The following is a 26,938-nucleotide window of genomic DNA, read 5'->3' on the forward strand; positions in this document are numbered from 1 at the left end:
ACAGTATGCATTTTATGGTTGTTCTGTTGCTGCTTCAGATATTGTAAAATGCACCAATTCAGTCAAGTGCTGCTTCAGCCTGCATGAAGACAGACATGAGAAAGGCAACACCTCTCATTGCTTTCCTTTCCCAGCTCCCACCAGCCATCGTTCTAACTCTTCACAAACAGCATCCAGATGTTAATAAGCAGGTCAACCACTTGTTCAATGGCACCGTCTTTTCCTATTTAACTTTTTCTAGCACTTTTGCTTGCTGATCTTTCCAGCTCACCACAAAATATGACTCCTCTTGAGTGTCAAAGTAAGAACTCCTATCTGAACTGAAACAACATCAATTTGCTTCAAATCCAGGGATTTATATCCTGCACATAGATTTATGCTTGCTGGAGCTTCAATTGTGTTTTTTTTCTGGATGGGAATTTAATACAGAGCTCCACTGAGTGTTCCAGTTGGAGTTCAAAAGCAAACTTCTATTTTCAGAGTTCACAACAAAGACTCAGTATTTATTTTTTTGTATGCCTCATTCAGTAGAAAATAGGTCCCTAGCTCATGAGCTGCTCTTTGCAAATCAACCCAGACAAGGCTGACAAGTCATGGAAGTAGAGTATAAAGCACCACTGAACACACTAGTTCCTTTACATTTAAAAAAGCCTTTTCTTAAATTTATGAGCATGCTGATCTTGACTAGAGGAAGTGTTTTAACGGGTATATGGGGAATATGTGAATACTATATGTGCTTTCTATAGTTCCCGTAACTGTGTGTATAGTGTCAGTTACTTACAACTTGAATTGAACGGACTCCAAAAGCTTGCAGATAACTTCTAAGAGGTCTGCCTAAAGTAAAGGATAAAAGCAAGGGCATCGTCTCTGGGTTTAGTTCTGTTAGGACTGCAGAGTCCCCATCCCTATTGATTGGAAGTGCCTGAAATGACTGGTACAACCTAGAGGAGAATGAATGAGGTTACTTCTTCCAGTGGCCTGACAACAATGAAAGTGGGTAAGAAATATTGCTAAAAAGTAGCAGCCTATTTCCAGAGTCTTGGTACCGAAGCTGAAGCACAGGAAATGCAGCAATGGATTACTTTTTCAGGAAGGATTCCTGCAGGGAACCTGAAAGGCTCCAGGTTCTTAAAGAGGTTAACAGCAAGTCTGAGGGCACAGTTTCTCAGGCAATCTGAAACCTACTGATACTACAGGCATTGCACCTCTTAAAACCAGCTCAGGAACTGAGGATGTGTTACAAGACTGAGTTGGACTTGCTAATTCAATCATGGCTCTCCTGTGACATAGCCTGCCCTGCAAAGATGAGGATAATCTTGTTTACTATTGAGAAGTTCACTTGTCTGATCGCTCCTTACGTCAAACTTCATGCTTCATACAAGACTCAAATTAGTATCTTTTAATGAAGATAACATGCTGGGCTCTCCATCCCACGATGAGGAGCTGAGAGGAGTCAAGGCCATACTCTATCTCAAAGCCATGACAAGGGCTCAAGGGCTGGCAGCACTGACGTGACCTAGGAAACATGGAGCAGAGACTGCGGACAGCCAGAGCTCTCCTGCCATGTGGAACCATGACAGTGTACAAACACTGCCCTTGGCCCTCACGTTCAGACCTTCCCTCAGGAGAACCTGCTGCCACAGCAAGTGCTACTTGCTAATACTCAGGGAGAGAAAGCAGTCTCTCTGCCTCCCTGGTGGGACTGCAAAAAAGGGGAACTGAATCAGACCTAAACATCACCAAAACAACATTCAGATCATTGTTTTAAATTCAACTTGCACCAGCCTTCTCAAAATGCTTCTGCTGATCAGAATAGCAGCTTAGCTAGCGCTCAACAGGCACCTATCTGGAGACACTGGCATCAGGGTTGTCTGTACCTGTACAGATCTACAATGTTGCATTATATCCTGTTTCATTATAACCTATATCCCAAAATAAATATCCATGGGGCTCACTACCAAGTGCAGCACTGGCCCCTGCATTGCCCACAGGAGTGCTTGGTGCTGCTCAGGGTCCCTCTGGGCATCTGCTCATTTCAAGAACTATCATACAGCATACTATCACTGGCTGGTTTCCATCCTGAGACGGTCTGTTTTCCTACTCAAGTATATTTCAACTGGTTTAGGGTTACCAAAGGGGTCAACAGCCCCCATGTAATGGTCTGCATGAGAGCAGAACCAGAACAAATTCAGCCAGAGAAAAGTCCATCAAGAAAAAGAGTTATGGTTCACCTTTCTGATTTTACTTCTCCAAGGACTTTGCAAATGAAATTGAGAAAGTTTTAAAGGAAAGAGAATGAACACAGAAAATGAGAATTATTACAAATACCCTTTGGAGTCTCCTATCAATTTTGAGACCTGTGGTCTAGATATTACATCAGCACCATCCTCAGCTCAAACAAATTCCAACTGAGATAAACAACATAAAAAGGGAAGAAAGACAAAAATGGGGGAAAGAAAGTTAAAGCAGGGTAGTGACAGCACTGCCTATGAGTGCAAGCCCTGTGCTGTGCTCCAGGTGAGATCCTTTCACAGCAAGGTAAGAGAAGAACCATCTACAGAAAAACATCTTTGTTACAACCCTCAGCTCATGCCACAGTTTCAAATGCTGTGGATTGTTTCCCTAAGAAGCAGCTTACTTTCCCAGGAAGCTTAGATTACTTTTCCCCCCCCTCTTATCTAGACAAAATTTCATCAGAAACATGAAATGAGAACAACTCATGTGGCAGATGCTCTGTTATGACAAGCTAAAAAAGGCAGTTGTGATGTGTGCATGATTATTGGAAAGGTCTCCATTATTTTGGTCTAAATCTGTGGTTTACAGCTGCATATTTTTTTCAAGTAAATTATTGGTATAAAGTGATCACTGACTGTACACAGCAAAGAACCAGATGCTATCGGGTTACACTTCCCTGGACAGGCAGCACTAGAGTTAGAACAACATTTCCTCAATAAAAAAAGCAACAAATTGAAAACAACTTCAGGCTCTAACAGTGCAGTCACTGCTTATATTCCTATGCCCATTTGTGTAATGGTTTGGTTTTTTCCTTCCCAGGAGCAATATTTCAAATAATTGACTACCCTTCTCACTTACTGTCTAAAAATTGTTATTTTCAGGTCTTAACAGAAAAGGACAGGACTTCATAGAGCTTGATTCCATTCCTATCCAATTGCAACATCTTCTGCAAACTTAATCATTAATACCTAAGAAATGCCTCCAAAGGAACCCCTACAAGGAAAAGTGTTGAGAGATTATTAGCCATGCCTGTAAAAACATTCAGGGAAAAGCTTCAGGTTTTACTTCTGATGAGAGAAAATACTGAGCTTTTTCCTGAAAAATTTATATCAGACCCACAGAGACTGAGCAAGGTCCATAAGATACTCCCTACCTCTGTAGAACCATGCAAGGCCTGACTATAAACATACCTACCTCAGGACTTCCCAGCAGTGCAGGCAAAATTGTATTTCACCTCCTGGAATAAGGAGCTCAAATCCAAGGTTAAGCTGTTCTTAACATGGGAAGGATGAAAGAAAAAGGGGCACAGGTGTGCATAGCCAGAGAAAAAGACCTGCGAACCTTTGAAACCGGTTTATCTGCAAAGGGGAAAATTGGTAGTCCTTAACTCAGTCACACCTCAGATACCCTATTGCCCTTCCATCAGGGCAAGCAGACTGGCTTCTGAAAGGTCCCAAGCAAGCAAGCTAGGATTATAACTCCCTCCTCCCCCCCCCCCCCAACCCCAGTAACTTCAATATTCAAAACAGGAAATCCTGAGTACATTTTTGAGACATTTATCTAGTTTCCAGCAATTACAAGAAATGTTATTGCTTTGTTAACTCAGACACACTTGTGATCCTTTACAACATTAGTATTATATCACAGTTTGAGAACTTTTCATATGCTGCACTTTCCTAAGGGACAAAATAAATGTAGCCTCAAGGAGTGTTCTTCACATCACTTGCTACCGGGATGGATCAGCTTATTCTGCTGTAGCATCAGAAAGTCCACTTTGGGGCAACGTGTAGGTGGAATACCAAGTTAAGATAAACTCAGTAGCAAAATATTAATATAATCAGTTGTTGTGGTGACTCAACATATGCTATTTTCCAACATAACACAACAGTAGCTCAGACCTGGTATCTTCTTGTGCGGGGTGGAAGGAAAGTAAGAGCTCTGTGGCATGGAGAGCTTCCATCAGAGAGTGCTCTACAACAGCCTGTCCACTCAGTTACTTGAACAATTTTAAAAATCTAGCAAATCTGGCACAACTTCAGGATCACAGCCACACTAGAACTAACCAGTGCCAAAAGCTACATAAGAATTTGATACAAAAATCCCACAAACCCTAGAAATTCAACATTCATTTCATAAAATTCCACCACCTGGGATGAACTCAACTAGAAAGTCAAGTAACTTGGATAGGAAACTGCATATATTTGGGGGGAACATAACCCCCCACATTAAAAAAAAAATGATTTGATCCATTAGATTTAGCTTAGTTACTAAAATACACTTACCAGGAATTTTCAAGCCAATGCAGTCAGAAAAAGGGGAGAAGACTGCTTAGGTAGCTTCTTCACAAAAGTTACTCTCCTCTTGCACACAATAGGCCTGATGCTAAGATATCAGTTCTATTACATGTTTAAAAACAATATAAAACACACATTCTTCCAGGTCTGTAGAGGTAACACTTGGTATAACCTCTTCAGCTGCACTTTGACTCCCCTTTCAACCCATCTTAATGCCATTTCTTTTGCTCCTTACTGAGTACTGGATGAATCTTATGGGAGAAGAAATATCCTCCACCAGCAGGAAAAGTCACTTCTCAATAAATCAGTAGTTGACCTGCTGAGTTCTGCATGTGAAATTGTTAAGCCAGTTCTTTCCCCATTCTCTATTATCTATTTTGTATAAATGATTCATGAGGGCTTTTTTTATATACATGAGCATGCAGTAATTCTACAAAGGATCATATAAAATATTTATCTGGTTTAGATAAAATACACCTGCTGTGTGAATGCATTACCTACCAAGCCTTGCCTCAGTTGGACTGAATTTCTTTATTTTGGCTCTCTCTTTTTGTAAAGTTCCCCAAACTTTCCAGCTCTTTCAAGCCACATAATCTTCTAACCAAGGAACCTAAGAAACTAGCATCCATGAAGTCTGCCTAAAGCTTTTGTATTTGCTGATTTTATCTTTCTAGATACTCTTAGATCAGAATTCCTGATCTGGCCATAGCCGGATGTCATAGCTATGCCTAATCCATTGTGCTAATGGTTTTGAAGAGGATTATGCTCACAGTAAAAAGCATGCAAAAGAAGAAAAGTTTCTCTTGCTTGCACAGAAAGAAACAAAACAGCACTTAAAGCACTCAAAATTAAGAAAAATTGACGTCTTCTCTTTCTAAAAAGGCAGTCATTATATAAACAAACTATGTCAGAGTACATTCATAAGGATACCACAACACAAAGACATGAATATCTGAGTTTTGCCAAACCCAAGTTTCATCTCTGCGTATCAGTGTTCCCAAAAGGGAACAACTGTGCAGTTATCATTCCATTAAGCTGATGCATTGCTTTGGCTCCTTCTAGAGTGAAGAAGCTAGAAGCCTCACCAACTGAAAACAGTTTTGCTCATAATAAAAAAGATCATTTTGTTTCTCCAGTTCGTATTAGAACAAAGAACTTGCATGAGCCAAGGGCTTATCACTACTTCTTGGTGAACTAATCTGTTAGGAACAATTACTTCAATATCCTTTTGTTATTATCTGAACCAGTGAAACAAACATCTTACCCTGCAATATTTCACATATGTTTCCAACAAAGAAAAGTCTTATATGCATCTCTGCATTAAAACAAGTATCCTGGAAGCATGGTATCAGATGTGATCATTTTTTTTGCACTGTAACACCTGGTGGTTTAACTATTCAAAAGAAGGTTTCTATGATCAACAAAATAATTACATAACAATTTTAAATAATATTAATATAAAAACTGTTTTTGCAATATAACCTGAGAAAGCTGTTTTAGTGAGTGACCTGCAATTTATCAGGAACTGGGGAAGTAACTACTGCACTAGTTCTTTGTCTTACGAAATGGAAGGATAAGAGATAAAAGACAGCTTTGAATAATCAATATATTCCCTACTGATGGCTGCACATGGCCACAAGCATACCAATTCCACTGACAGCAGCAGGAAGTAGAATGAAATGCTGATGAGCAAGTTGTAGCCCAGCAATGCACTACCCTCTCTTGCCTGGCAGGCTACGTGGTTTATTCTGGTCTCTGGCAGGGCTGCATGGTGCAGTCAGCCCACAGATGTGCTGCACCTCCATTGCTTCCTATATGCACTAGTAAATCCTATGCCATCAGGAGAGAGCAACTTCAGTCAGGTCATATGCCAGAAGTCTTCACGGACCAGTTACAGACCACTTGATCTGGATGGTCATCCTCTTTGTGGATAACGCATCTAGCGGGATGAAAGAATAAACCCCTCTAGGCGCGAGCTGCCTGCTCTTAAGTTTTAAACTTATAAACAGAGTTCAACTTGTAAACACTCCCTACATACTAATTCTGGGAAAGATTTTTGGAACATCAGTCCACAGTTGGGGTGGAAGAAGTACAGATGAGTCACTTTTTATTGGTTGCATAAACTTTCATTTCTATTCAACTGTTTCCTGAAAATGCATTTTGTTCTTTTTCTGCTTGATGTTGATTTGGCATTGGTTTTGTCTGCACCAGAATAACAGTGGTTGCTATTTTTGTGGCAAGATGTGTTTTACATATTTGTTTACAAAAAACCACGCCATTTTCACAGCATTAATAAGCCCAATCTATCATGACTCCATAGCCGACAAATTGTGACTTCTCTATCGTTACACTTAAGCATATACTTTTCAGTTAAGTATAATATTAATCCTGCCTCTCAGCTGGATTTTTACCAACCATATACACCACCTAAATCCTTGTAACCAAAGTCAGAATCCAATCCAGATAGTTAATTCAAGAAAGGAACAAATATGCCATGATAGTGTTCATTGTGCCAAAACCAGCATTGTTGTAACATATTAGATAACGGAGGTAGAGAATCTATAAGTAGGTAAAGATTTCAGGTAAAGATTTTCCACTTTGTGATGCTTTGATGGGACTCAGCATATACAAATGTTTGGAGCCCCCATGCCTTGCTGGGCCCCTTGAAGAGGATGGAATGCCCTCACAAGGGCACAGCCTGGACATCACTACAGGGACAGGGACTGACAGCTCAGTTGTCCAAGACACCTCCTCCACATCCATTCCAGGCAGCAGCACATTGCTCAGGGCAGCCCACACAGGCAAGGTGGGATGGAGGCCCCTGGCCTACCTGAATGCCTTTCAACATATATGCTTTATCCTGCATTCTTTATCCTAATACTCTTTAAACGCTTATCAAATGCCCACAGAGCACCAGAGAAACAATAGGACAATTGTTGTCCTTCGTATCAACCAAGCAGCCAACTTATCTCAGCATCTTCTATCAGAAATGGGGGCCAAGTACTTCTGCATGCTTGTAAGCTGATTTTAAACTTCAGAGGCAAATAACTGGGAATTCCATTCAATCTGGGTATTTTAATTCCTCGCCTGCCTGACGCTCTTGGTCCCTTCCTATCATTTTTTCCAATAGTAAGCCCTTAGGCCTCCACTAACTATGCTGGAATTTGTGGGTGGTATTTTGACTCTCAACTATTTAAAGGTATTTAGGATTCCCAGAACAGCTGGAAATAAGAATCAAATGAATGTCAGATGAAAGAATGAATAAATATCTAGTCTTGTGTACTACAAGATCTGCTAATGATTCTAGAGGGAGTCAACAGTTTACATTGAAGCAAAGCTTATTAGTCCTCTCCATGTGTGACTGACTGCAGCCACTGGTTATATTGAGGGATGGGAAAGGATGGAAAACCAGAGAGCTCCCAGTGTTATCACAGGGGCTAACCAGTAAGGGAACCAACCTCCTTCACTCTAAGTCTAGCCATTACAGCCCATTCCCCCTTTCGTTCCCTCTAACCAGTAACCAGCCATGTCTCACCACCCAAGAATGAAACTGCCGACAAATAGGTTACGTTCTAACAAAGGAATTCACATTTTTTCCACCATCTCAACTTTCCTATTTTAGAAGGTTGGTTTTGGCTTCCCCCCCCATGCCTTCCCAGCAATACTGGGAAGCAATACGTATCCCTCTTTTTCCCCCCCTCCCATTTCTTTGAATGTATTTCAGAGGCTCATGTGGTCCTTTTCCCCTTGCCTCTTGCACACCCACCCACCTCTTTATAGGAACTATAAAGAGAAGAACAAGTACGCTTTTCCTAAAACAGGTTGCTGTGGACCAAGTGATAAGCAGCATCACCTTAAACACAAAGGCAACATTTAATGAAGTAAGTGGACAGGAGGCAAACTCCAAGGAGACAAAATTGCTGCTACACAGCCCACACTGAGGAATGTCTCCAAATACTCGTGAATAAACAAGATACAAGGGAGCAAGGGCATTCAGTCACAAAGATGGATGAAGTACCAGTTTCTTCTCAACTGCTTGACATTTAATATATCAGTGAGATGGCAGCAAGCCTGGGCTTTAGTACAACTCGAGCCCGCCAGGATAACAGTTTTTCTGTGCCTTGTGGGTGCCACAATTATGCCTGGTCAAACAGTAGTGTGGGAACATTTGCAGTATTTTGCCTCCAGAGTTAAAGAAGCAAATAATTATGTCAGAGACATTCCAAGGCTTCACTAATAAATATTATGATATGAGTTTATAATTGTTCTTGTTTCTCTAAGTGGACACCAGTTGGCCTTGCACTTTGCTGACAAAACCTTTCCATTCTGCACAAAATGGGATCTTTGAACGTGCTTTTTACACTAAAGTAATACAACTCAATGTACCCAAATGTACCTCATGAGTCACAGCAGCTGAGTAAAAGGTAGAGACCAAGCGTTGGCATTGTGTTCCTACAGTTATGAATACAGACAAAGTTGTGAAATTTAAGGCAGTAAGGAACTTACTACCTTGCCATAACCCATGTGAAATTTTCTTCTCAGAATGCATTAAAAAATGTGCGTTCAGTTAGCCTGATATGAACAGTACATAATTTACTTTAATGTCAAGCTGCCTTATAAGTCATATAGCTTCAGTCAACTACCTGTACCTTAGCTGCTTTTCTTACTTCCATCCACAATTTTTTCTTTTAATGCAGTGAGTGCCGTCCCCCCTGCTCCCCAGTTCCTGTGAACTTTGATTTTTGCTTTGGAAATACATCCAGTGAAATTTTCCATCCTTCTTCCCCTGTAGCTCCTATTAGAGGGAATGAAAGGGAAAAAAGGAGATTATGAGAGGAAGAAAAGCAGAAGCAGATCTGAATGTCTCTTTACTGTGCCAAGAAAGGAGGGGAACTATTTCCAGTTATATTCCCCTCCTCCAAGCTCAGCCACTCCACAGGAGAGGAGACAATAGCTGGCTGGAGGCAGCAAGGGGCTTATCATGAGCAGCTGCTGTAGGAGACCTGGCAGCATCCAAGTGGTCTGAAAGGTTTCCTTTCTCAGCAAATCAGGATCTCTGATGTAAAGCTCATTTCTTTCTCCCACTTTGCTGCTTACAGTGTTATCCCCACTCCACTCTACATTACGCTTTGAGGAAATGTTTTTCTCAGTTGATTCTCCAGAGTTGTCCACCTGTGGTAATACCTGAATACCACTCACGCAATTCATTCTTCATCAGCTTTAGTCAAACTCCCATCTTCCCTCACAGGGAAGTGAATGAGATAAAGGCTCATCACAAACAGCAGCTTTTCACTGATTGAACAGATCTTTGGCAAAGTGAAGCTGAGCACAAGTTTGGTGGGATAAGAACTTCTTACAAAGACACTGGACATTCAGAAGAAGCCAAGAAGATAGATATTGAAACATATAGAAGCCTTCATAGTAACTTAATTTGTAGTAGTAAACAAGACACAGCCAGAGCATAATCCTTAACTACTGGCCTAAGATCAACCTACAGTGTTTAACTAGTCAACGTGGTGCCCAACATGGTTTTGAATTTATCAACTCAAACTATGCATGGACCACAGAAAGCTCCTGATAGACAAGGTGGTCAGAGGCACCCTACCTGGGGTGGAGGGTCTCTAGCCATTCAGCTGGAAGTTGAACCATACCTCTCCCCACCAGAGGGGCAAGGTTTGCTAGTACAGACATACGCACAAGTCTCAGGACAGGAATAGCACCAAATACATGAAACAGGAGAACTTTTCCCAGAGAACAGGGCCCGATTCCTGATACCACCACACTGAGTGGTGTGCTGTGTGCCCTGCATAGAACCACAGAACCATTTAGGTTGGAAAAGACCTCTAAGATCATCAAGTCAAACCGTTACCCTAGCACTGCCAAGTCTACCACTAAACCACATCCCTAAGCACCACATCTACACATCTTTTGAATACCCCCAGGGATGGTGACTCAAGCACTTCCCTTGACAGCCTGTTCCAATGCTTTGCAACCCTTTCAGTGAAGAAATTTTTCCTGCAATAGCAACAAGATTTCGTACAGTCACCACTCCCAATTTTGCTTGCTTTCATAGACACACTCTACCCCGGGGACTGCTGGTTGTCTCTTGTCAGATACTCTTCTCAACCCAGCAGACAGATGGTCAGACAAAACATAAATCACCCATTATCCAGAGGCAGCAAGTTTTGCCCTTTCATAAATCAAGCAGCTGAGCACTGCTATCAGCTGGCAGGTCACTACAGCAGCAAGCAATGCCTGGTCATCCAGCCCAAAGCTCGCAAATCCAGACCTCTGCCCCCTCTGCACCACAGGGCACCTCCTCATGATCAAGGCTGCCTGCAAGGAGGCTCAATTCCATCGTTCAGTAAAGCAGGCTGTCAGAGATGATTATCTGGGCATTTAGCCTACATTTTTCATGTTTATACTACTTTATGCATATAAATAAGCTACATGTATACATTAGCTATTCTACATTTTAACTGCCAAGTATTTCTGAGTGAATATTAAGGAGCTGCTAATAACATGGCAAGGCTAATTAGACATTGAACATGTTGCTATGTAGCTAGCATTTTAAGAGGAACTACAGCTGCTGTGACAGGATTTTATTTATGTGCAAGAAAACACCCTCTTAAAAGTAATCAGAGATATTATTCTAAAAAATACAATCTCAAATTATTTCAGCTGTCAGAATAATAAAAATTTGATGGGAGCAAAGCAAGCCATTTAACAATTGTATAAGAAACTCCAATTTATAGGAAGAGATAAGGCTTGCTTCTTATATCCTAGATGATTGTGACTACAATAACACTATTTGTGATGGATTTAGATGAGATGATCTAATCTTAAATAGAATAAAAAGAGATAAATACATATTAATGAAAGAACAGATGAAAAAGCATCAGCAGGTATGCTACATATCTCTCAGTTGTCAAAGAGATATCAAATATCTTTTAAGAGTTCAGTAAATAGTTGCTCTGAACACTAACAACAAATAAAAACAGTCAATTTAAACAAAGACTAAAGCAGCAGGCAAGCCATACTGCACTGGCCCAGCTGGATCTCCTACTAAGTGTCTTCTATCATCAGAGAAAGTATTATTTTCCTATTCTTGATTTACATGGTAGATCAAAGTCTGAAATATGCCTTTCCATACAAAGTGTGATTGCCAACTGTTAATGTGGCACAGCAAAGTTCCATTTCTTTTGCCATTCCTACCCAAACCACCATTGTTCTTTAAGGATTTTTATTTTTTATTTTTAATTACAGTTCCTATAAGCACTCTTGAAATATGAAAAACCTAATTTAGCATAGCTTGTAATTCTTAAACACCACATCAAATTATACTTCTCACAGCAGTTGTATATACTGTCATTTAATATTGTGCCTTCTGATAGCTGTGCAAACTACAGTGAGTTTACACAAGTGTTTGGAAATAAAGCAATTCAGCTGATAAGATAAATACCCAGTTGAATGTCTCCAAGCAACAAATTCACATAGAAAGAAATTGTTAGTAAAATGAAGTATCAAGAGCAGATACAACTGTGCACAGAGGAGTCAGAACTGATAAACGGCAGAGTGAGTGGCTACATTAAAATGGAGAAAAAACTCATAATTTAAAGTCATATTGGTTCTGCAGTAGAAGGCTAAATCAAGTCTTTGCAGCTACAGCAATTGCATACAAAAGGACATACATGGGTCCCACGACCTCACAGCATTACTGAGGCATTCTGAACTCAGAATGATTTTAAGAACTGGAACATATCCAAACAGGCTGAGGTACAGTATTCCCAACTCACGCAGAATTGCCCTTGAAATAATGAAGAAGTTGGCACAACATCTTTGAGCAAAAGCAGACTTCCATAGCAGGACGAAGCACTGAACCATTTAGACCAGCAGGAACAGAGATTAGATGCAGCTAATGATGATGTTTTACATAAACAGGATCAAGCAGGTTATCCCCTTGCATTTCAACAGCTTTCTCTCTTCCAGACAATCTGCAACCCCTGTGATGTAATAGGAAAACATTTCTCCTGTCTGGGGGTTTCCCTTTTTATTATTTTTTTTAATACTAAGGTGTAAAGGTCCACTGCAGGGTTATTTTAACAAATTGTTTCCCATGGGTCAAACCTATCTATTTAAAATCATGCATCTAAAACAAGATAAGTAACAACTGTCACATTCTTGAAGGCATCAAAACATAAGGAAGATTTTGCCAATATTTAGAACAAACAAAAAACCCACCAAGACTGAAGGTCAACAAGCAAAATTGGCTAAGTAATAGCCCTGCATTAAAACACTGGCATGGGCTCTACATCCCAAGACTGTGTAAGTTTGAGGTTTTGACTGTTAAGTGAAAGAGATTCTTCATTAACTACTCCAGGGAACAGACAATATAGTGGCCAGAGATAGCTTCTTGCATTCAAAGGATAGCACCTTCTGCTAGAAAAAGCTACTATCTTCCAGGAGGAATAACCATCTGAGAGCAGCTACTGGAATAACCCCAAATGGACAGCAAGGATGTCCTCTTCCACAGCGGAAGGAGGACAACAAATATCGTGCCCTGGATAAGCTGAAACCCTGTGGAAGGGTAGAATGCTCTAGTGACAATTTCATATGGAACATTTTTCTCAAACCTACAGAGAATATTATACAGAGACTTTAACCTGAACTATAGTCACTCTTTGTAATCCTCTCTCACTCCATACTTGAGTGAGAGACTTCAAGATTCCCCAGTCTGAAACAGGAAACTTTACCTAAGAAGCAAGCAAACTCCCTGGCACAGCACATTGGAGTGCAGAGGAGCCAGACTTGAGTTCTCAACTCTTCTGAGGCCTGCAGAAGAAACAAGCCTAAGAACTGTATGCCCAAAGAGGCAAGCAGCTCTCAGACTTGGGTAGGAACCAGACAAACTGGTTGATCTAAAATATTAGAAAGTTTGGGTGTCCCTAAGCCTAGGCGAGTCCCTAGCAAGTATAGAAGATTGTGCCTTTAAGACCTAGATGATGCTCTAAATCCAGTCTTTCATTACAGTCAGAGAGAATCAGAGCTTAGACCATGACTGAAGCAGAATTATTTTGGACTTAGGTGGTCTTGGTCTTAATTATTAAAAAAGGAGATCTTAATTATTTTGGACTTAGAGGTCTTTGAAACTTGGCAAGGTTTCTTGCAACAACAGACCTGCTGAGGTAAACAAGCCCATCTTCACTTCAAGAACAACATGGGCAAAGATTTGTTTATATTTTAATGTGGGGATAAAAAGTACTTCTCTTGCAGCTTTGTGCAGAACATTACAAAACTGACCACTACTGTAGAGTGTAAAAAACATTTTCTTTAGACATGGCACAACTAAGACTATGTCTGACAGCAGGTTACATCTTCACAAGTGTGAGTTTAAATCATTTGCAAGGAAGTCTGAATTTGCAACTTTAACAAGCCATTGCTACTAACCCCCACTAAGGGGTTGGTAGAAAACAGTGTCTACTATAAAAGCTTTAGAATCAGACCGTGACCCATATTTAATACTCTTAAAAAGACAAGTTGAGAATGGACTATTGCCTGATTATACTTTGCTTGCTAGAAAGTTGAAAACAGGTATTTGCACTGTTACCACTTAATGTTAGATTTTGTGGACTTAGAGAGCTGTAAATACACAAAATAAAGCCCTGGGTCTAATTAGGAACCCCAAGACCTCTCAGGGTCTGGGAATGATTCTGTACATATCCATGACAAGACATTCTCTTCTTTTTCCAGAAGACATAACACAATAGTCACACAAAACCACCACTGTAAGTGAACTTTGTGTTGAAGTAGTAAGACTTTCATCTTGTTCCAGAAAAGGCGAGATGAACATGCACACGGTCATTCATTCTTCAAGATGGGCGACAACAGCAGGCCACTGCAGCCAGCCATCCTCGCATAGCATAAATGGACTTATTTTCTTCAGCAACGCTGCTGCAGATGTTCCTGGGGCAACAAGAAAGTCATATAATAAGTAGCAGAGCACACCTCAGAGACTAGTTGAATATAAGGGGCCCTTAGGTTGTTCTAACACATCTGGAATTCTGTATTGCATCAATGGGGATTGTAAATTACCATCATTCAGATGTCTATCTGAAGAAGCACCATGCAGTAAGTACATTTCTGGTTTGAAGAGGAAGACCTGGCAGGAACAGATCTTCCACCGGACAACATTCGTTAGCAGGGTGCAACCCCACCACAGGAGTCCTTTTGAGCACAACAAGAACCCTATTTTCACCCTCAGAGGAGGGCCCAGATGGGTGGCAGGTGATCAGGGCAAATACCTCTGTCCATTGCCAGAGAACAAAGTAGACAGGGATATTTTCCCCTATTCATTTCTGACAAAGGTAGCTACCTGTTCCATAACAATCAGAGCAGAAAATATAGGGCCAGTTGCCTAGTTTTAAAAATAAATTCACCCTCAGAACAGTCAAAGAGCATCTCAGAGAGATGGTGATAGCCTCCTGCTCTAGGAAGAACACCATTACAATTCAGGCATTTATTCAAGGCAGGAGAAAAAGAAAAAAACACCACAAGACTGAGATGAGCTTGGCACAAGCAGAAGACAAAGGTATATTTTGCCTGGCAGATGAGCCTGTAATGATGCCCAGAACATGATTTGGCTGGAACCTTAGAGTTCCCAGGTAGAAACCAGTTCTCACATCCACTGAAATCAATGGAAACACTTTGAGAGATTCACCTAGGTGAGATTTGGACTGAACCCTTGCTGAACACAAGTGAACAAATGAAGCAATATTGCAATTGTTTTCAGGGAGTTTGAGGTTCGTTTGAAGCAAGAATTTCCAGATAAAACCTCCCTACAAAGAGGAATTTCTTCCACAGTAAGAGATCTTTCATTTCCATTATAGGTTTCTGTTAACTTAATTTGCCACTAGATGAACTCCACTAGCACTTTAACGAAGGCACTTCAATATATCTGAGTGAACAGAACATATACCATGAAACACACGCTCCTCTAGCTAGTTATTGTTAGAAGAGAAAAAGCTTCAGAACTGGTTCCTTCCCCCATCCCACCCTTTTCTCTTTTTAAAGTTACAAACAGCACAACTCTGAGGGTCATAAGTACCACTTCAGGAAGTATTTGCTTCAATGGTTCTGGACTTCAGATTTGTAGGTTAAATACAATTTAGTCATGTCTGCTTGAGTCTTTGGTGTTCTTTACAAAGAGACAGTGGCAGCTCCCAGAAAAGCTGCTTTGCACTTCAGAACAGTAAATTTTACCCATCAGTAAGTTATAAATTGACAAGAAAGAGTTTGAAGAGAAGCTGAAAGGTTATCAGCTATCACCACTGTTCAGACAAGGTATGGTCAGGTAGCTACTGGGGTAATAACAGTATCAATATGTATGAACAGCTTGGTCTGTCTGGGCAGAAACATGAAAGGCCTGTTATACTCATGTTAAAAGAAACACTCAGCCCATGGATCTCCATCAACAGCGATGCACTGAACAGCTGTCTGGAGATGTGTTAAGTGACCATAATCTCAGCACTGTAGCTACAACAGAAACCCTTGAGCATAACATAAGGCAAAAGGCACACTCCAAATCTCGAGCCCCATCCAGGTTTTGCAAAAGCCATTCCTTACAGGCCACCCTCCTTCCCAACCATGGCAATCTCTAGTACACACACTTGCTTTGAACACAGGAAAGCAGGCCACCTTTAGGCGGGGGTGGCATAAAATCCTCACACTAATTCTGCCTAGTCCAGCCAGCCACGCCGCTGACCCCACCAGGAGAGGCCTACCCAGAAGCTCCACATCTCCCTTCCTTATGCACCAAGAACAGCCTGCTTTTACACATGGCTGGGGGTGTTCAGCTGTCCAGGGGGCACCTGACTCTCCAGCTTTCTGATTTCTGCTGCATCGAGGCATGTCCCATGACAGGCCAGGCAGGAATCACATCCCCAGTTCTCTGCTAAGCCAACAAAATTGCTGTGCACATGTTGATGAGGCATGCCAGCTACTGCTTGCACCACCTCACTGCTACCTGCATGGATGGAGTAACTGTGGGTAACAAGAGGCAAATCATGCAGCCACGGGCAGGTTGTTGGCCTGAGATAAAGGAAATATAGCAAGTCCAGGATGGCAGGGGGTGATGAGGGCATATAAGGAGCATAAGGCAGTATGGATGTGGAGCACTTCAATGAGCTGTGGGGCCAATATAGGGCACCAGTAGTGACAACACTCACCAGGATTCAAACCATTTGCCCCCTCACTTTTCACATTGTCCCCACCCAAAAGTAAACAAGAATCCCTGTCTGTGAGCCTAAAGAGCTGTCACCACAAACATAAGATGTGTTTTCCATTTGCCACATCACCACAACTGTAGGCCTCAGATGCTCGGCCTGGCATCCTGCCACTGAACACTCCCCTCCTGTCAACTGAGGTACCAGGTCCAGCCAAGGAAATTTACAGCTGTTTATTTCTTTGTTTCTGACTCATTCTTCTGCCTCAGTCCTCCCTTGGCACCACACAATAATTGAGCAATAGTGCATGCATCTCAAATTTCCACTATCACAGGTTCAACACAGAGCACAAACCACAGAGGCAGCTGTGCCATGGGTGCACACCCCTCCAGGCATGGGCTGCGATTCCTCAGTCTATGAATAGATGTCTCTCAGACTAGCAGGCAGCCCATGAGTCAAGAACTGCAAAATATCCAGTATTATTTATTGCCAACACTCAAACTCATCTCCTGGTTTGAAGGCTGGCATCTTCATCAGGTCAGACACTTTTTCCATGCCAAATATTTAATATTTGGAGACAATGGCAAGATCCTCACATACCTCGGATCTCATCTTTCTACATCACACCAGAAGTGTGGAGCAGCTGAGGTAGCCTGGAAATGTGCAGATTTGTTTTGAGCTCAGTGAAACCAGGAGGTGGTGTGGGACTAGCAAACAGACACAAATCTGTTAGGAGACAGTGGAGATGACAGTCCTGTGGCAGCGGTTGCTGTCTGCAGAAGGAGAGGGGAGCAGACTGTGCAGTCCTCTGATCATTTGCAGGAATAACACCACTCCACCAATAAGTTTTCCACTTACAAGGAATCTGTCACTCAGAGGTGCTACAGGTGCTTACACCACTCAGTTCCAGCTACATCCAGCTATTGGGGTACTTTTTCAGCTTTGTAAAATATCCTCATTACATATCATATATATGATACCACACTATTGTAACTGGGGATAGACACAATATCCTGATCTGAGCAAAGACCAGCTTCCCCTGAACTTAAGCATTTTCTTAATTTGCTGTCCATAGTAACTCCAGGGTTTACATGGCCACCATTAAGGTTAGGCTGACATTGCAGAGATGCTGTAGGAACATTTGATGTAACACAGCTCCCATCCAGAGAAGGTGGTAATCTAAACAGACAGACACATGGGAACGAAGGTAAGCAATCTGCCAACAATGGCAAAAACAGGGGGAATCCATACCTCCTCCTGTCCCACTTCATGCAGTTTCCAGGGCATTGTCATCATTAGCTACACCTTTGAGGCAACTTTCAAGGCATTTGCTGACTTCCTCTACACCCCTCCATGCACAGACAGTGCAACAAGGCATACGCTCTAGTGTTGTTTACAGTACGACAAGTAACAGCATAGTCTGTACAACTTCCAAAGGAATTCCTGGTCGCTTACTCTGTGGTTATCATAATACTCATATGGTTTCCTGGTTACTTCTCTTCGCAATGTTTATATGCCAAGAACAGATGATCATTTCATAGAAACCAAAGAGCCTAAGTGCAGAGACAAATTACAGTATAGAGACAAAAATTTGGCACATTATACTTACAAAGTAGGTTAAATCAAAGCATTTTAAGCGTTTAGGAAATATGTGCAAGCTGATATTTATTTTTAGGAATATCTTTTTTCCATGCTGGACAATGGCCACCCATGTTTTTATAAATTAAACTCTAAAATGTAATTTGAAAGATAAGGCTGGAATCCATTCTTACCACACAACTCTGTCATTAAGGTGGAACAGCACAGTATTTGCAGGAAGTCCCACACTGACCAGCTACTTTCATATGGGCAGTAGTTTTTCCACCAGGAACTCATTTGAGTCATATGAAATGAGACCAATACTTTTTTGTTTTTAAAAGAATCCCATCTGCAAACTATGAAGATAGCTAGCAATGAGACAACCTCACATCTAACTTGAATGGTTCTTATTCTGCATGTTGCATTTAAGCACATAATATAAGTTTATTCCTTTCCTTTGCTAGTGTTACTTAAAAAAAACCACAAAGGTGTAGCACAGATTAGTCACATCTGAAAAACTCCAGCACATTAGTTTGCCAGTCATAGCAATCTGAATCAAGTTCTGTGTAAAGCCCCCACTTAAAAAAAAAAAAAAGGCAGGACAAAGATTTGCCAAAGCTTGCTCAGATAAAGAGGGGATCCTTGAACTCCTTAGCAGGAGCCAAGCAAAATGCATTAGCTTGCACTCCCAGTATGTAGGGCCAAGGGGAAAACAAACAGAAAGCTAAACTCACTTTTTGGCCCTGTGCCCTTTCCACACCGTAAAATGACTAAGGCAGCATGGAAGAAATGTTCTCTGTACCGTGCTGAACTGTACAAGCCAGCTTGCTTGTATCCTTGTGTCCCAAGGCCTTTGCTTTAATAGAACAGGAGTAAACACAATGCTTCTTTTTGGGTGCCTGCATGATGTCCAGTGATTTGCCTTCCATAACTTGAAGGTTTGACAGCTTCCATATTGTCGAGGAATGCACTGAAAGTGATGCTGCGCGACAGGGAGAACAAGGTGCAGCTTTGTACTTAACATGATCTAGATTTCCACACTGCGTGCAGTAGGAATAAAAATAGTCATTAGTGAGATGAAGTATAAATTTTACACCCCTGTAGTCAGTTGCTTAACTGATCTTTCCAGAAACTTGGCAAAAGAAGTGTACTGCAGCTATGCATATATTATACTTAATGGTGGCCATTAAGCCTGCAGTCACAAGATTCAGTCTGCCTTTTGCTGCTAAATTTGTACTGCAGCCTCACAGATTTTGTAATAGTTACTGACAAGGTACAAAATAATAGTCCTGTGAAACTGTGACCCTGATTAGTAATGGGGTAGCTGCACCCCCCTCTTTAACTTCATTGGTCCCAGTGGATTTATACCAACAATAAATTTGGTTCGCTCTTTGAAGATGAAAAGTGCTATAACATACACTTTATTAAAACTGCTATAAAGACTTGTTATTTTTGCTCATATACCTGCTGAGTGATGGTTTCCAGAAGTCTAACAGCACCCCCTCCCCACCCCCCCACAAACACACTTTACTTTCTGGCTTGGAGCACTTCTCTTTAAAATTGTAGGCCACTTTTCCAGCTCTTGATGTACAGCTTCTTGTATACTTCAGGGCTATAGATCAGCCTTTCTATAACCCAGACAGCTGTGCTGAACTGCATCTTTACCATAACTTAGAAGTGATAGAGCATTTTAATAGGTGGAGATGATCCAGGAGCCCAGGTTCAGAGTCAGATGCTGATCTTGACTCTGTCCAGATTGTAGGCTGGTGAATTTGGGTTCAGATGTGACAATGCCAAATTCTCACAGTCTTTGATCCCAATCAGAAGTCTCCCTTTCACTTACGATATCTACCCCACCATGACAACTTTCTTTACACTGTAGAAATACTTAAAAAAAAAAAACAACCCTGCAGGGCTTTCTTTTAAAAAAGAATTTCTGCTTAAAAAAAATTGTCCTTTGGTACAGGTCTCAATCACTGGGTGAAGTATCAAAACTCACACAAGTTTATTCCTTTGAGGTTTCAAAGGACAGAAACATTACCGCTAGCAAAGCACAGCCCAGGTTTCTACTACCTGGTTGCAAGCATACCACGATACAAGTCTATGATCACCAGGCTCCTCAAAAACATCAGTCAGTCCAGATAAGCGCCTTTAAAAGGGGTATTCCTCTTCTAAAATAGTCTGCTTAGCATTTTTAAGCTCCATTGTATAAATGCCAATAGCATTACTTCTGAGCAGTACTTAAGGACTTCAAAAAAGGCCTTGTTCAGATTATTAACCACAAACTTATCTTCTGAACTTTTCCTCCTCCCTATTTAACAGCTCTATCATTTGTTTCAGTTTCTGTGAGCATGAACCAGCCAACTAGCATCTCAGACTACAGCTGCTAATCATCTTGAAAGTGTCCTGTTTGTACCTAGAGTGCCTTTCTCCTAAATAGAAAATACGCACACCAAGACGTCACATGAAGAGGAAAAGAGTTGGTGAAAAATATCTGGATTGTCTTGCGCTACATACAACTATTAAATAAGTGAAACCAGCTTATACATCAGCCACAAGCACTGAAAATGAACTGGAATAGTCAACCACATATCTCAGTTTGAACATGCTTTGAGCTGCACAACACAGAATCTGATGAACATTACTTTTCCAAGCATTTGACAGTCAAAAATCCCTGCCTCAATGACAATTCAACCTGAGTGATATTTGCACGTGTCTTAAAAGATCATTTCATGTCCGCTAATGAAGTGTCTTGCTTGTGATCAAAGCAATAAGAACTGTTCAGGTCTATTCTTTTTGGTTTTCTTCTGGCAGTTAAATGACCACAGCCTGGTCATGCCACTACACCTGCCCCTTTCCTAAGATGCCAAGAAGTCAGAATTGTCACCACAACAGGTTCTCTCTCTGAAACTTCTATTTCTTACAAATAGATTTCCAAAACCCCCACTCCTGCCTAAGAGTTTCTGTTAAGGATAGAAAAAAGTTCATAAAACCACACAGAAAACTCCTCCAAAGTGTAGGCATACAGAGGTTTTTTTGGTAGCAAGTGTCTCTTGCCACTCCATGCATCACTTCATGCATCACTTCCTTCAAAGGCTATACTTGGAAGAGGATGCTCTTTTCCCTTCACTCAGAGGGGTTCCTTTGGAAAGACAAACTTGCATAAGAAATGTGTTAATTTAACACATATCCTAGCTGTCGCACCGCTTCCTTCTATCCTGTTATACTTTTTAATGGTTTGCCAACGTGAAGATATTTTCATTACACAGTAAACAAAGGAACAAAGGGATCTGATGTCCCTCTGCAGATTTAAAAAAATAAAAAGTTGTTAGGTCCTATTTTAGGATAGGAGAAAATAGCTGATCCAAAACAAACCAGGACTCAGTGACTGCCACGACATGGAAGTAGGTCTGCTTCTGCCAAAGATTTTGCTTTGAATTGCTTCAGCCATTATCAAGCAACTTACCAAAGCATCAGCATTAACCTTATGCCAAAAAATATATATTGATGGTGAGATTTACAAGTACATACATATTAAAACCATATACTAAATTCAGCTATACAGAAGTCAATTCTGGACTGCTAGAGTGGTGAAGATACAAGATTCTTAATCTCTTCCAGTTAAAACAAAACAAACAAACACAAAAAGAAAGGAAGCATCTCCAGTAGCTTCTTCACCCCTGTCTTTAGTTTCCTTGCTAAACTGAACAGGTCAAACAGGCCAGCAAAGTAAGAGCAGGTTGATTCAGGGCTTCATCCAGTTGGGTCTCGAAGACCTCCAAGGATGGAGACAGCAAACCACCCTGGGCAGCCCCTTCCCATGCTGAACTGCCCTTATAGTGAAAAGGGTTTTCTTCTTTATATCTACAAATATAATTATTTTATGTTTATATTATTATATATACAAACTAGTTCTATACAGATACACACATTTTCTTTATTTCTTTTTAAATTCAATCCTGCTCTTAAACATAGGCCACACACAGCTCCCACAGATATCAGTGGTAGTGCGTGTGTGTATCTTTGGGCTAAACCTAGCTTATCTAGAACATCTTAGGCATACAGCCCAGATTCACTTTTTAATAATACAGTGCCTTTGAAGTCCATCCACTCTACATGAACACTGATGTAAAGAAAAGCACAGGGTTTATTTTGGATTCTTAAACAAAGATTTCAAGGTCTACATCACTATACAACGCTTCAAGTCTTATAGACTATCTATCCCATCACGAGCTGCACTTAAATGGAGAAGGGAAAACAAATAAATAAATAGCACCTAGGCCTTTAATACTGAAAAGTAACTTTCATGTACACAGCTGAATTGCTTCATAACTTCAGTATTAATTCTTATGAATATAACGTATTTTAAAACTCAGTTTCTAAAAAGAAAACAAAACAAATACAAGCAACAGGCTAGCAAGAAACAATATCATCCATGTTCTGCTTTCTATATGTTTCTAAATAACACAAGTCCTTGCTAGAAGATATGGAGTGAAGTCATAGGCCCAACACGCACATGTCCAATATCAATATAACTTGCTTCTATTTTCTCTGTATTTTCCTCACATTAAAAATTAAAGCACAGAAAAATACCTTCTACTATAGCCTTACCTCATACATCCATCATACATTTATTGCAGCTCTTCCCTTACAGCAGCATTCCAAAACCAGCCCTCTGTGCTCTCCATTTATGCTCACCTGCTGCCCAAGTGCAGTTCATTAAGCTGTACACCTGCAGTGACTTAACTTGGGCTTTACTCAGCTTTTAACTCAGCCCAGAACCAGCAAAAGCATTTACTCTGCATGCTGTCATTAAATATTGTCTTATCCTCAGGGTTTTTGCACCTATGATACTCTCTGCTAATTTCCTTAACTCAGCAAACTCCTAATATTCAGTAGGTAGCTGAAAAACAGCTATTTACTCTACCAAATACAAACAAATGTGTAACAATTTATTTAATTAAAAAGAAAAAGTAAAAGATACTTTCCAGCTTAGGTGATGTGGGTGACAATTGCACTAAAACAGGTGCAATCAGTTGCGTAACTGCAAATCATTTGATACTTCAGTGTGTCAGAAGGAGGTGAAAGGACTATTTAAAGCTTTTTCTTTTTCACATAGCCTAAACACCATTTTAACTAAAAATACCTGTTATGGGGACAGCCTCTCCATATGAATATCATGACTTTTAAATTCTGTCTGCATTTAAAGCTTGTGGGAAGCATACGCTGTTTATGATCTTCCATATATACAGAAAAAAATAGAGTAGGTCTGAAGTTAGGGCTGCACACCAGGGAAAGAGCATGTAGTGAGGAAAAAGGCTTTTCTCTCTATTCCTGTAGTATCTCCCAAATCTCTAGAGATGCTCTGCTCACGAGTGGCTTCGTGGCCTGTTCTGTAGAAATAAAGTGCATTTCCAACCACAGATGAGATGCTTGAGTTTCCCAGGGGGAGCTCATGGTGGAGATTGCCTTCCTGTGACCCTGCACCTCTAGGGCTGAAGTTATCCCTGATGTAACTTGACTGACATTGCTAATGTTATGTGAGCGATCCAATTCCCTTACCTCATTTGTTTTACTTTTAAAAGCAAGGATGCAGGGCCAGCCACTCCAAAAGAGTAAACCACCTTATTTCCATTTATACCTGTCCAGATACAACAGTTTAGAGCCAGCTAAAAACCTGCCCCATAGCCACTAACGTTGGGTAAGATCTCACGGTCAACATGGGATGATTTTCAAGTGAAGGAATGTTGACACTAACATAGTCCCAACCAGTTTAGAGCTGGACTCAGGTTATCTTGGGTTGGTTTACTGGGGGTTGAAGGTGTACAGAACCCTCTCCAGCTTAAGGGTATATATAAACAGCAGCTGAGTACAACAGGCAGGAGGTTGTGATGGCATCGCCCACAGTGCTTGGGATGTATCATTTCTAGGTGGGCTAATGATGATCAGAAGTCTCAAGCCTCCAGTGATCACCCCTCGCAGATAGCTGGTAACTCTCTGAGGTTGTGTTAGAGGTGAGCTTTCACTCAGGGAGTACCTGCTATTGATCCATAAAGTCCTGTAAGCTATTCTTTCTGATTTAACCAGCGGCTGCGGTGCAGTAAATCCAGAAGCTGTCACTCCCGTGATAGGTTCCCTTACCTTTCCATCAAGGGCTGCTGACCTTCATGTCCACACAACTGCTTTTGCAAGGCAGTGCAGAGGTCAATGGCTTCCATGCTCTGTTTTGCATTGGTCACGTGATTTATGAGCAGAAATCCTGTAAAAATGAAATTTCAGCTGCATTTCCTTCGCTGACAGGTTAGCAAACATCTTATAAATCACATTGCTAGTGCCAAAATCCCTGCCAGTGATCAAACCGATTTTATCAAGCTTTGATAGCCTCTAAAACCAAGTTCCATAATATCCTGTTCAAATTCATTATTAACTTGCTATTGGAAAATGTCATTGAACTAACAATATTCATTACAATGCCAAATACTCAAAGTACCTGAAATACCTGCAAATAAGATAATCTAAAAATATGCATTTATTATTGTATCCTGGAAAGAACAGGGGAAGTAATTTGATTATAAACCCCCCACAAATCCTGTGCACCAAGTAATCAGTCACATTTTATACACTGACTTTCTTCACATCTGTGCAAATAAAGCTATTGTTAAAATGCATGAAGCACTGCGGCACATAATACACGCAGCCATGAAACCATGAGTGCTGTTACTTGTTGAGTCTTTAAATGGAAGGTGGCACATCTGCTTTTGGCATAGAAGCGTAAATCAATCCAAGATGTTTATTAAAGAGTAAATAACAACCTGTCCACGTGCTCTTTCTTCCATCCAGCCTTGGTTTTGTTCTTTGTTATTTTCCTGGCAGTTAAACACAGGCTCTGCACATTGAAACTATGCGTTGTTTCTTCATGTACGGATAACATAACATGTCCTGTAACATTTAGCAAGTATGTGATGGGGAACAGTTTGGACAAAACTGCAAGACAAAAACGAGGTGGGGAGGAAAGGGTAAGTACAAACAGATACACCACAGTGACTGAAAGGCTTATTACTCTGGATACTCCTAATATGTTTGAAATGAATACCAAGACCTAGATTTGATTTCGTGTCCTAGCTCTCATCAATTAGCGAGCAAAATTTGCAACAGTGAAGGATGGTGAATGTTTTCTTCCTTACCAGTCAGAGGCACAAGCAAGCATTAGAGAATGGAGGAGTCGATATGACTTGACCTAGAATTTAAGGTTTCTATACCTTCTACAACAGGGTCTGCCTGAGCAGGACTGGTTAGAAGCCTGTCTTTCACCATTTGCATGGGTTGCCAAGCAGGACAAACAACACGATATTGGCACTGGTCGATATTGGCCAATACTGGCACTGGAGATTGCCCTTTCAGGAGCAGCTGCTGATCTATTTGGCACAGCTTGTAACGTGTTTCTCTCCGGCTGCCCCTAGGTCTGCTGTACGAACAGCAGTCCGAGGACAGCAACGTCTTTTGTGGACAGTCTGTTCTGTGGGCTACCTGTGTGGAGCAGCTCTTAGAGAGTGGAAGTGGAGAAGACAGCTCTACCCAGGCTTTGACACACTGTCTTCTTGACATGGCCTTCATTACTGCTGGGTAGGGAGCCGATAAGCAAGCGATGCTGTTCTTCAAGTGCAATTCAGAAAAAGACGTACCCTCCCAAACACTAAAAAGCTCACACATTGGAAAGTCAATCTCTCTTCTGTATGCTGGCAGTGGGAAACCACAGGACTCTCCTGGCTCGTTTTTAAGAGGTGAGACATACTGCTTGGCAGATGATGGTTTAGGAAGGCTCGTCTTGCAGCATTAGGGCTGGCTGAGGGAAACCTTCAAAGGAGAAGTCCATGCTGGACAGGGAGTAAGGTCTGCTGGAACAGTGCCATGTGGTATTTTATGCTTTTATACATATAATTTACTAGACTAGTCTCCAAACATCTTATTTCTGCAATTGTTTGCAGTTGTTCATTTCTTCTTCATTAAAATTGTAAGGATATATTCAAAGGTAAGATTCCATATGCATATATTTCAATAATAACATTACTGATCAGCTCTGTCCCAAAAGTAGCAAATATTTCTGTAAATTTGTTAATTGGATTTCATCTATAGCTGAAACCTAGTTGCATGAGAGATCCAGGTGGATTTGTTCAGCAACACAGAACACGCAAAGACAGAATTTATACAGCAGTTACCACTGCAGGCTAGAATTATCTTGATCAGAGTTGTTAAAGCATCCTGTTTTAATATTTTAGTCAGGGAAAAAAAATATTAATTAAATCAAAATACTTGGGTAGATCAGAAAAGAAGAAGGAAAAAACAAAACACAATACTACTTTCTCCTATTTAGTCCACACAAAATCTTCCTTAATTTCTCCTTTTCTTCCATATGCCTGGTATTAGGACTCCATGTAACCAAACATTTTGCAAGTCACTGGTGCCAGATTTTGCAGAATATCTCGGACAGGTCTCTTCATTTCCATTTCATTTTGTCTTTCTATGTCTGACACATATTGTTATTTAAATGAATGCTTTTGAACTCAGATTTTTTTAATGCAAATGTGTACTGCTTCCCTATTGAATTGAAAA

General features: G+C 40.9%; 1 long non-coding RNA gene across 2 annotated transcripts in view; it reads right to left on the reverse strand.

Moving 5' to 3' along the window:
• Nucleotides 1-23,109, reverse strand: part of LOC308189567 — a 55,147-nt gene extending 32,038 nt beyond the window's left edge. Inside the window, exon 1 of one of the 2 annotated variants that reach the window (XR_013946444.1) lies at nucleotides 22,940-23,109. This is a non-coding gene — a long non-coding RNA (uncharacterized lncRNA). The remainder of the gene's footprint in view (nucleotides 1-22,939) is intronic. The other variant, XR_013946445.1, reaches the window with a different exon arrangement.
• Between the last annotated feature and the right edge of the window lie 3,829 nt (nucleotides 23,110-26,938).

This window comes from Anser brachyrhynchus (genome assembly GCF_964034855.1).
Source record: "Anser brachyrhynchus genome assembly, chromosome: 2".
Taxonomy (NCBI): Eukaryota; Metazoa; Chordata; class Aves; order Anseriformes; family Anatidae; genus Anser; species Anser brachyrhynchus.